General features: G+C 39.2%; 1 protein-coding gene across 2 annotated transcripts in view; it reads right to left on the reverse strand.

Annotated features, from left to right (window-relative positions):
• The window catches only part of FKTN (fukutin), a 70,906-nt gene extending 62,897 nt beyond the window's left edge, over window positions 1-8,009 (reverse strand). The window contains exons 1-2 of one of the 2 annotated variants that reach the window (XM_025360770.1): window positions 7,975-8,009; window positions 1,444-1,546 (exon numbers count right to left, since the gene is read on the reverse strand). The gene's annotated coding sequence lies outside the window, so the exon portion shown is untranslated. The remainder of the gene's footprint in view (window positions 1-1,443; window positions 1,547-7,974) is intronic. The other variant, XM_025360771.1, reaches the window with a different exon arrangement.
• Window positions 8,010-12,687: the final 4,678 nt, after the last annotated feature.

Raw genomic sequence — 12,687 nt, forward strand, 5'->3', positions numbered from 1 at the left:
GGGTTTTAAAACAATCCAAATGAGCTTCCAGAGCTGATGCCTATATAAAGCAAATACTATAAAATATATATAAAGTCAACAAACTACTTAAGAGAAATAACACCAATAGTGATGTGAACAATGCACCTGATCAATAGATAATGTATATTAAGCAAAGATAACCTAATAAATCATAATTATTTTCTATCTCCCAAAACTGTGAAAACAGTATCAATCAACATTGATGATGGTATTAGTTTTTATACTCAGTTAAAACCCATGGAAATACAATTATCAAATAGAGGTTTAGTATTCCTTATCCAAAATACTTGGGACCAAAAGTATTTTGGACTTTTTAGGATTCCAGAATATTTGGATTACACTACCAGTTTATCATCCCAAATCCAAAAATCTGAAATGAACATTCCTTTCAGCATCATATCAGCACACAAAAGTTGCAGATTTTGGAGCACTTCAGATTTTGAATTTTCAGATTTGGGATGCTCAACCTATACTCTGATAAGGGCAGCTCACAAGATTAACAAGGAGACTACCCTTCATTTTCAAGATTTCAACTCAAGTTCTTGTACTTGTATTAAATAGTGCATTAATGTATTGTATGCTGATTCCTAGTGAAATCTAAAGTGGCATTCAGAGTAGGCCATCACTCAGCTTCTTCTAAGCCCAAATTAATAAATGGGAAAGAACACATAATAGGCCTATATAAGCTACTACAGGCATAAAATCTAAATTAGTAGCTTGTTCTTTCTTCTCTAGTTTACAACTAATTCTTCCATAAAATAAACCTCTAAAATATACCATCAAAAACTTAACTATATTTTTATTATCAAGATGACATCCAATTAACTTTACTTCATTATTTATTTTCTATAAATGCCAAGGCAATTCAGTTGCAAAAGAGAAAGATTCGCCTATCAAAATGTTCCTTTTTACTAGCACTACCTCTTCATTAGGAATATTCAGGAACCACTTAAAAATAATGTGATACTTAAAAAAGAGAAACCATAGTATGTAAATTTTACCTTTAAAATACTTCTTGCATCAACTCTTTCCTTCTTCACTGTCATTCTAAACTCTAATTGTACCTAATGTCCTAATTTTAACTGATGTCCCTGACTCCACTTTCTCTTTATCCACAATCTTACCTATACACTGACAGATGTATCAAGTTGCTGACAGATAAATCAAGTAACACCACAATCAGAAATTTTCAATAGTTCCCTACCACCTACAAATAGTTCAAATTGCATATAATGGTATTAAGGGGTATTCACAATCTGACTGAATACAGACAAACTTACTATAAGCTTTCTCATACTTCACATAGTCCATGGTTTTTGCATGAGTATTCCTGGAATACATCCTACACTTTCCTGCCTCTGTGTTTTTGCCCATTACATCTTGTCTGCAATGCTCTCATTTACTTCCATAAAACTAGTTTACCTTTCTTTCCATAGATCCTCTCAAATGACACTTCTTCAATGAAGTCTTCAATACTCTTCCAGGTTAGAAGTGCTCCCTCCACCTCTAATCTACTTTTACCTTCCTGCAAGAAATAAATCGTTACTGTCTACCTTAATGGGCACAGATGCCAAAAAAACAATGCTAAGCCCTAGAGATAAAATGACAAATAAGATACAGTTCTCTAACTTCGAAGAGCTTACAGGTGAGTACAGGAGTTTTCAAAAGAAGAAGGGCAGTAGTGATAGTGGTGGAGAGAGTGATATACCTGAAAAAGAATATGAGAAGATTTTTTCTAAAATGCACAAGCCCCATTCCTTACCAACCCCACATCAATTAAGAACCACTGTTCTAGTTTATGATGGACTCTCTCAGAGATAAATATAGAGGCAATAACAATACAGTGTAGTTGCAATGAAAGAATAAGCATGGGTTACGATGGAAGCACAAGGAGAGGCAACTAACCCTGAGGCTTTTACTAGTTTCTAGTTTGCATTATAGCTATTAGTGTATATGAATCGTCTCCCTCACCCAGCCTAAAACTGGCTGAATTAACATCAAGTAATAGTAAGTATGCTAAGTATACTAAAAATACACTGCACAATGCTCAAGAGAACAGAAACCTATTTAAATACAAGTTTTCTGTTCTGCAAGAACTTTTACAATAAAACAGAATTTGAAATATTAAAAAAAGATTTTTAAAAGAGTTTAAAGGCCCTTAAACTCTCATGCCTGGTTCCAACCTTCAAAAAATAAATGCCTAAAAATATTATAAATAACCTATGGAGAGATATGGTATAAACTGAAACAAAAATATTATTTCTATATGTACTTCTTTTTATGTGTTACATTTTAGCTATCATAATAAAAACACTAGGGAGGATAGCATTCATTTCCTTACTTACACTTACGTAAAGTTTCCTAAAGAAGACAGAATATCATCTCTAATGGAAAAGAAAACAAAAAGTACTGCAGAGATAGTAAATTAAAATGAAGTGGGGGTTGGGAGAGAAATGGCAAATGTTTTCAGGAAAAAAAAAAAGATGTAATGAGAGGTGTTATGAAGTTTAAGTAGCCCAACTATTTTAAAGTTCTAATGCAAATATGAGAAGGTTAATATGTAAGTATGGTATATTATGACACAGAATTATTCTTAGATGATGTGGAAGCAGGGCATAACTAATGCATGAACTGAGATCTGGCAATGAAGAAGAAAGAAATGGGTAGATCTGCTTACCATTAAACCACGAATGGGTTACAGGTGTCAGAGTTAACAATCCTCTCAGTCTTTGGGGCAGCTAGACCCCAAGAGTAGGTCACCTCCAGCCAAGAACACATTCTTTTAACTTTCATCTTTTTTTTGGTCAAATTTACTATGTATCAAGATGTGAAAAGGCTTGGAAAAAACTAGTAGTAGATAAAACCCATACACAACTGTGATGAAAAAAGGTACAGGATGAGGAGTTCACGATAATTCTCAGGCTCTTTCTACAGTGAAGAGCAGCACTACATATTCTTCAACTTTCCTTTTACATTTGCATCTGTACTTTGAAGGTATTACTATGAAAGACTTTTGGTAACTGCTTTACCCTGACACCTCCTCCAGCCCCAGACCCCTCTTTTGAGAATCACCTAGGTAGGGGTCTGTTTGAATGAATGTCTGAATGAATGAATGATATATCAAGACAGATGATCCAGAAGGCAGGAGTGGGGGGAAGTGGAATCAAAAACCTGCCCTGACACCTAACTTAGGTTCATAAGATGGTATGTGCTAGCCTAGCCATATCCTTATGCTGTGGGCTCCCCGACATATTTGGGGATATCGGGGAGTAAGACAGAGGCATGGAAGATATGAATCAGAGAGTGAAACTGCCTTCGCAAAATTATGACAGCTAAGAGAAATCTGACATAGTTGATTCCATCTTGTTTCTAACCTCCAATCTGTCCTTGGTCATTTCTGGGTACAGGCCAAGCTAACTTTGAGACGAATTTAGTTTACAGTTTAACCTAAAGCAAGGATGATAGTAACCTTTTCCAAAACTAAACTGCCTTTGTAAAACTAATGAAAGACTATAAGATTAGGATTATGAGAGGGACCTGAATTCTGGTAAAATGTAGTTAAATGACAACCAGTCTTTTTTCCAGAGGACACAGGATTTATAATTTCCCTGGCTAAAACCTAAGATTGGTCTTTTGAGATATTTTTCAGACCTTTGCATTCTGGACCCACTGACCCTACCTAGAGGTGAACTAGTGACTCACGACCCAACCAGTCATGTGGCTCCCTACTCAGAGGTGGACTCAGTACACAAGGACCATTTTTCATACCCTCATGATCGCATCCCCAGCCAACCAGCAGCCCTCATTCCCTAGTCCCCTGCCCACCAAACTAAAAACTATCCTTGAAAAACTAACCACCAAGTCTTTGGGGAGACTGATTTGAGTAATAACTTCTTTGCACGGCCAGCATCATTGTTAATTAAGCTCTTTCTTTACTGTAATACCATGGGCTCAGTGAACTGGTTTCGTTTGTGCAGTAGACAGGAAGGCAACTGATTACAGGCAATTGATTACAACAGAACTGACATTCAAATATGCCCTGAACAAAACAAAACAAAACGGGAGGCTGAACTACAGAGGGAAGAGAGTAGTGTAATTAGGAAAAGTCATAGTAAGAGAGATGAGGTAGCAGATTGGCAGGCATAAAGAGAAAATGCCTCTGAAAATGTATTCAGAGGTAAGACCAAAACAAAAAAATCAATGTTTTTCAGCTGTTCTCAAAAGCCAAAAATATCCCAGTAGCAACAGCTACTATCAAATCTTCCCTAAATACTGTTAGTCTTTCTTATTGTCCATCTCTTTTCCTTTCATTGCTAACTTATCACAACTGTCAGCAGCTTGGAAGTAAACATTAGACTGCAAAAGGTTAAGAAATTTCTTTACCTGCTTACCATTCATGCACTTAATCCTTTGCAATATAACCTCTACCTAAACATGCTGACACTTGAAGATAAAAAGCTAACGAAATTTAGTCTCTCCAGTAGATGCTCCAGAAAAATCCTAAATACATAGTGACTCCTTTCTGAATGACTATGGTGTAAGAGGGTTTTGGAAAGAGAGTAGCTGAAATGAAAGATCTAGATAAGACAGGTTAGCAAGAAGGGAGGTGAAGACAGCAAGGATTGTCTTTGGGTTGGGAGGAGTGTAGGTGCTTTTATTTTTTCCTTATTTATCTTACATGAACATCAATTGATTTTGTAATAAGAAAAAAACTACTGTTTTTTAAAAACTTTAAAAATTCTTCTCTCAACCTAAATAAAATGACAAATATTCATTTACTAGAGCCCACATGTAATTATGTTAATGTCTCCCCATTTTTGGAGTAAGAAGAATTTTTTTAAGAAATGGGGTCTTGCTCTGTCACCCAGGCTGGAGTGCAGTGTCATAATCATAGCTCACTGCTGCCTCAAACTGCTAAGCAGAAGCAATCCTCCCACCTTAGCCTCTTGGGCACCTGGAATGATTATAGGCATGAGACACTGTCTGGCTCCCAAGGTATTTTTTTGGTTTGTTTTGTTGTTTTTGAGATGGAGTCTCGCTCTGTTGCCAGGCTGGAGTACAGTGGCGCAATCTTGGCTCCTGGTAACCTCAGCCTCCCAAGTTCAAGTGATTCTCCTGCCTCAGCCTCCTGAGTAGCTGGGACTACAGGTGCCTGCCACCATGCTAATTTTTGTATTTTTAGTAGAGACACGGTTTCACCATGTTAGCCAGGATGGTCTCGATCTCTTGACCTCGTAATCCACCTGCCTCGGCCTCCCAAAGTGCTGGGATTACAGGCGTGAGCCATTGCACCTGGCCCCCAAGTTATTTTTAAGTGACTCCCTCAAGAATGCAGGTACTTAATTGCTTGGTTCTGGACACTTGGGTATTTATCTTAATAAAACCACACAGCAAACAGAATCAAACCCAGGGCTTAGAGTGTATCATGTACTTAGTGCAACACTTAAATTGTGAATGTATGTACATAAAATCTGGATGAATGTTCCCAAAAATATTAATAATGGTTATCTCTGGGTAGGAAGAATTAGGAGTGATTTTTACATGGTTCTTTATACTTTTCTACATTGTTCTAATATTTGTATGAGCATATATTATTTTCATAAGGAGTAAAATGCTTTTATCCTAAGAGAAACAGATGATGGGTAGGGGTAGTGGTAGTGGCTTAATAACAGCCATATTTGCTAAACAGGATCTAGATTCTTGTCACTTAAAAGTATGGTCCAAAGAACATCCGTGTCACATTGGAACTTGTTAGAAATACAGAATTTTCAGCACCCACCTACTGATTCATAATCTATGTTTTAATAAAATCCTCAGATGATTAATATGTACATTAAAATCTGAAAAGCACTGATGTGGATGCTAAGGGCTTTATGTGCTGGGAGGATAAGAACAATGTCTACCTTGCTCATCGTTATATCCCTAGAACCAGCAGTGCTTGAAACATATAAGTATTTGTTGAATAAATAAATATGTAAATGATATCACTTCTGGGTAGGCAATTAGGCAGTGGAGATTATATCTATTTGCATTATTTATTTTCTGCCAGAATTCCCAGAAGTAGGTGCTTATTATTTGCTGTAAATGCTGTTAAATTAGTTTAATAACAACACTGGGCCCCTGAGAATCTACAACTATATGTAACTTTTTTTAAAAAGAACTCCTTCCTTGCTCTTACCTCTGAGATCCACATGCCTCCTCAATAATTTCTACAACCTCCTATCTATGGGAATAGCCTAGAGTTACTCTCTCTACAATCTCTCCCTGAAAGCAAATCCATGCTCAAGATTTTAACTACCACCTGTGAGAGAAAACACTATTTAAATTACAATCTACGCGCTCTATCTGCCTATATTTTCAATTCTATTTCCTGAACCTCACCTCAAATTTAACATGTTCAAAATTAACAAATTTTTTTCTTTTTTGAGACACAGTTTCACTCTTGTTGCCCAGGCTGGAGTGCAGTGGCCTGATCTTGGCTCCCTGCAACCTCTGCCTCCCGAGTTCAAGCAATTCTCCTGCCTCAGCCTCAGAAGTAGCTGGGATTACAGGCGCCTGCCATCAAGCCAGGCTAATTTGTTGTATTTTTAGTAGAGACAGGGTTTCACCATGTTGGCCAGGCTGGTCTCGAACTCCTGGCCTCAGATGATCCACCCGCCTCAGCCTCCCAAAGCGCTGGGATTATAGGCGTCGTCAGCCACCGCGTCCGGCCCCAAATTAACAATTTTATTCTCTGTCAGCTATTTTCCTCTCCCCATCCAGAAGAAAGTAACTAGCTCTCCATCCTCACAGTCTCTAGTTGTACAGGATTTAGACAAGAGAGATCAGCTGGCCCAACATCACCTTATGGAGAACAGGCTCTAGAAGAATTAAAGGACAGCCAAGAGGCTAGTTATTGGCAACATCAGCACTCTACGATCTAAATCACTTTATTCCCAGTACACCATTGCATGCTGGAATTTAACAGCATTCCCATTTTTGCCAACAGCACTTAAAACTTTTTTTAGAAACCCAGGTTAAAAATATCATCACCCAGACCCAAGAAATCAAGTCCTGTGTATTATTCTTTCGGCATTTCCCCGGTTCCTTTTTTCTTCCTTGTCAGAACACCCTGCACTTCCTTTCCACTTACAGTTCTTTCATCATTCAATGCCAGCCTTCCCAAATCCTCTACCCTCATTAAACATATGTCCACAAATAGAATCGCTAAAATATAAATGCTTATTCCTGCATTTGATATCTTTGTCCATGGCCCAACAGGGATGGTTTCCAATCGTTCAAACCCTATTCATCCTCAGAGTCTAGCTCAAACACAGCCTTTTCTACTTAGCTTCCATCTGCCCAATTTCTAATATACTACTCTATCATTCACTTTTATATTTGTTCACAGAGTGATTTTTACTTACTGGAAACGTGCTATCTTCAAAAGCATAAAGAATCTGATGTATCATCTAGGTTGGTTTTTTGTTTTTGTTTTTGTTTTTTTTCCACATCTGAGAAAACTGAAGCCAAGAGAAATGTGGCTTACCTCATGTTAACTGAGAAATTGTATATTGTAGGCCGGGCGCGGTGGCTCACGCCTGTAATCCCAGCACTGTGTGAGGCCAAGACGGGCAGATGAGGTCAGGGGTCACTACCCTAACCCGGCTACTACAAGAGTCTCGATCGTCCTCCAAACATTCACCTGTCCCAGGATGAAGATTTTACCTGATGACACGCCCAGAAGCGTGGGAAGGACTGGCCAAGTGGAAGTCTGCCACGCGATGCTCGTGGACTGACTGAGGAGTACCCAGCCTGGAGCGCGCTCAGCCTGTGGCCAGCCTCCCCACCAAGGGGTAGGCAGGTGCCCAGAATGCTGGAGGATGCCCGGTAAGGGCACCTGGGCCACCAGCCGTACCTGTCTGAAGGCGCTCAACCATCCCCGGCTACCGAGCTGAGCCTCCCATACCTTACCTCACTCAACAGCACCTGCAGCCGCTCCGCTTTACGGCACTCACAGCAACCGCTGCAAAAGCGGCCGTCAAGTGCTGAGCCGCGGAGGCTCGCTTGGTTCCTGCTGGGTGGTTCCTGCGGTCCAGCAACAGCCTTGGCGTTACTATGATTCTTGTCGCATCCTCACAGCCAGAAGTTCACTGAGTCCTAGCGGTTCCTCGCTTTTATAATCTAGCCACTTAGCCAAAGCCGTCTTTTATCTCTTGCCTAATTAACAACTACAGCAGCGCACTGAGGCAGTCTGAGAGTTTAAGTTCTCAAACGCTTTCGAAAGCGGACGATGAACTGGAGGCAGCAGCAGCTGAGCTGTTTTCCAAGCCCATTAAATGTGAACTTCTGATAAACGAGTGATTTTTTAGTGCGTGTGCTTTGCTAGAGGGATTCAGCATAACTCCCTGAAGTTGGTTTGGATACAATTAGTAGAGATAGGGGATAGAGTGGGAACTAGCAGCTGCGTTCACTATTGCTTATGAAGTTGAGATGCCGTTATGACATTAAAGATCCAGCGGCCTGTTGCCCTCCAGTTTAAGGCTGGATACAATTTTGGACCTGATTCTTTAACTTTTTTCTTTTCTTTTTTTGTAGAGACTTTGGGGGCTAGCGAGGCGGGGCGGGGGGGAGGGGAGCGTCCTCACCATCTTGCCAAGGCTGGTCTCGAACTCCTGGCCTCAAGCGATCCTCCCACCTTGGTTCTTTAACGGTGTAATCCAAAAGATTGTTAAGTCTCAGATATTAATCTTGTTATAAATTTTTGAAAACCATAAATCACTAAACCAGTTACCGTAATTATAATTTATTTCTACAAAATGGAAAATACCCCTATCATATATGTGTTTTCTAAGCTTTGTTTTTAATTCTATCAATACAGAAAGAAAAGGATGAAAAAGTCTTCCTCACTTCATAGAGGTTATCACTTTTACCAACTTTTTGTTTTTCCTTCCAGAAATTTCCTACGTACATACAAGCTTACTGTAGAAGTCCTCTTATCCAACGCACTCAGAACTGGTAGGTAGTCAGTAGGTTAATAAAAAAAAAGTGGAAGGTTACACCAAGACGAAGGAAGTTATCAAAGCTTAATGGCATCATTAACACAGGTGCTAATGTGATGGGACATGGGAAAAAATGAGCATCACATACCTGCTATGGATTGAAACACATCAAATATAAAAATTCCTGAGTTTATAATGATTCCTTAAAAAATAAAATTCAGTCGTGATTGAAAGTTGCCAGGTTGAAGATTAAATATTCTAAAACTTGATAAAGGGAAAACATCAAGCATTTATCCTGCCCTTCTTGTACGAACTGAATTGCAGTGTAACCAAAATACTTGTAAGAATTCCAGCTAATAAATGGAGAATGATAAAACAATCACGATTTTGCAACTCCTAATAAAATAATAGAAAGGGCAACATCAATAGATAAAATTAAGGTGAAAGGTTGATGGGGAACTTTAATAATAGACTGGCACCACCTGAACCCACTCATCTTCATCTCACTGAGTTTGGGAAAAGCATAGATTATGTACTTCCTGATGTGACAGAAAGTACACAGCCACACCTGTGAAGGATTCTTGCCTAAAAATTGAACCTGCATTTACTCAGACTCTCGATCTAACACAGGATATAGAGAAGCAACTAGCTAAATTCAGAAAATGAGACATTCTACAAGACAAATTTCTCAGTTTTTTAATCAATGGCATTTAAAAGCAGAGGGAACTACTACAAAATCAAAGATTTAAGAGATATAAAGAAGTACAATGTGTGGACCCTGTCTGGATCCTGATTTGAACAAGTTAACTGTAAAAAGCTATTTTTGAGACAACTGAAATTTTAGTATGGACTGATCCATTAGATAATAGTACAGAATTACTGTTAATTTTGCTAAGAATGTTAACAGAATGTGGCTCTTTTTTAAAAAACCATCATTGATGCATATAGCATACTTACAGGTGACATTTTAAAACAAAATAGATGGCACAAACATGGCAAAATGTTCACAATTGATTAGGTGATGAGCACAAAGCACTGGCTTTCTACTTTTCTGTATATTTGGAAATTATAATTAAAAGTAACAGGAAAAGGGAAAAATTATCAGGTTCTTAGAAGTAAATATTTTTCAAGTGTATAACAAATCTAGTTCTGAATAAACATTTTTTAAAAGGCAGTTTCAGTAGAGGAATACAATGGCCAATCTTCTGATTTGAACTAAGTTCATTTTAAGTATGGACCAACTGATTAGAGTATCTCACTTGTTTTTCTTAGAACACCATAGAAATAATGCATCATCCATCATTTCTAGTTTCTGTTTCTGTAAAATGGACCAGGAACTTAAAGATACAAGTGAAGGAATATGAATTTGAAGTCCTGGAATTTTTTAAAAACAGATCTTCCCCTATCACTCACAATTATTTTGGCCACAACTAATTTGGCAACTTTTTAAACTCTTCATCTCTAATGGTTCCCCTACTTATAAGTATCTTTTCATACTCATTTCATATTTATATTGGTTTATATATTTATATAATTGGTTTACATACTTATATGACTACAACAGTGACTACCACCTGCATAAGCAGGTTTCGGAACAAACATAACTGAGTTGTAAATATTGTAAATATTGTTGTATATATTGTAAATATATATATATATAGTTGTAAATATTGTAAATATACAACTCAATGGGTAGCAGTGTTACTTATCAAGCATACTGAAAGGTCAGATGTGAGCCCTCAGCTCATGGCAAACGTCAGTCAGTATGCTTTAACCTGGTTAGCAAATACAGTTGAAAGATGGGGGGTACAAGGATGCATAAAAACACTCTCTCTTACAAGTAAATATTCATGTTCTATAAACCTCTCAGCTGTGCACACAAGCAAGGATCCTGGCCCACTCCTAACATTTGTAGGGTCTGGGCCAAGAATACAAATGAAAGCCAACCCTGACACATTTTCAGTGTCTAAATAGCTGAGCGTTAACCAACAAATAAAATGTTATACTCTTCTACTTTAACACGTATTTCTTCTCAAGAAACAGAAATCTACGTTCAAATATGCAATTCACAGATTCTTCAGACGTGTACTAGAAAGTGACATTAGGGTTGGCCTGCCCTTCCCTGATCCCCTGGGTCTCTTTTTACTTCTAGCTTAAGCCTGCCAGAGGGGCCTATCAGGCATGCATGTGGACAACTCAGTCTGCACATCCAAGCTTCATCTGTACTTCCCACAAACTGCCAGCCATCGGGGTATATACATCTGTAGTAGTCTTTTGTCAGGATGGACTTGGACAAAAGGGCTGCACATATCCTGGGGGCAAGCTTCAGGCTGATGAGGCAAGGAATTCTGGGGTCCTGGCTGATAACATAGTATAGAATTCTGTGGGTAAAGGAACATGGATTCCAAGTAGGCATCCCTTGGCTCTTCAATTTTTCATCCCAGACAGAGACACAGCGAGAGTGTGGGGATCCTGTTAGTTAGCTTGCCTTAGGTAGGTAACAAGAGAAGGGTCCTGGAGAGCCCCTGGCCCATGGGTCAGTGCCTCATCCCGGATAACATAAAAAGCAGCCTGGGAAAAAAGCTGCAGGCACCAATAAGGGAACTAGCACGGGATGTTGTGCCTGGAGACATGCCCACGACTGCACAGATGGAAAAACCTACGGCCCATTTGGATAAAAACTTACACAAACCTCCAGCTCACTCAGATAAGGGAACAAGGCCTGGCATAGAAATGCCTTTGTCCTTTGTATAGTCAGCAGGTTCCCAGGAAAAGTTTCTTCTCCTTTTGTAGGCACGGGCACAGTGGGCTCTGATAGGTTCCGGTGGGCGCTCTACTTTCCTTTGTTAGGACTATTAGTCCAGCTGCGATGTCCACCTTAGCCCAATTGGTCCTCGGCCAAACTTTCACTTCAGCTTCTGATAGGTCCTGGGCCAAGCTAAGCAGCATCTATGAATCATCATTTCACCTCCTGACTGGCCCCGGGCCAAGCCGTCACGCATTCTCCAAGACAGCCCGCGGAATAAGCACATTCCTTCCCCTTCGTCCATAAAAACCCTGCACCCCAGGCTCATGGTAGGTATGACCATTCGGGATCCCCTCTCTGCTGGCAGAGAGCTGTCTTCTTTCACCCTTTCGCTCTAACCTCACCTCTGTCCGTGCTCCATAATCGTCTTAGAGGTAGGACAAGAACTCCACGTGTTATCTCAGACAATGAAAGACTGTTTAAATAACGTAGTATAGAAGTGGGTAAAGAAACATGCATTCCAAGTAGGCATAATCCCTTGGCTCCCTAATTTTTCATCCCACGAAGAGAAGCACAGCAAGAGTGTGTGGGTATCAGGTCAGGGTCCCCTCTTACCCAAGTATAAGTGCATGCACACACCGGTGCGTGTATGCATATCGTACTCTATGTATTGTACTCTATATATACAAATCTATATATTGTACTCTATAATATATCGTACTCTATATATTGCTGGATGACTTTTTTCTGTTTAATCATATCATGAACGCACTTCCATTAACAGCATATCCTTTAACAGCTGTGTAGGATCACATGGAAATATCACAATCTAACCATCTGCTGTTGTGCTGACCTTGTGCAAAAATAAATAAATAAATAAATACAAATACCATGCAGTGTAAGTGTATAAGGAAAAGCTTGGACAGAAAAGTAGAGTGC

This window comes from Theropithecus gelada, chromosome 15 (assembly GCF_003255815.1).
Source record: "Theropithecus gelada isolate Dixy chromosome 15, Tgel_1.0, whole genome shotgun sequence".
NCBI lineage: Eukaryota > Metazoa > Chordata > Mammalia > Primates > Cercopithecidae > Theropithecus > Theropithecus gelada.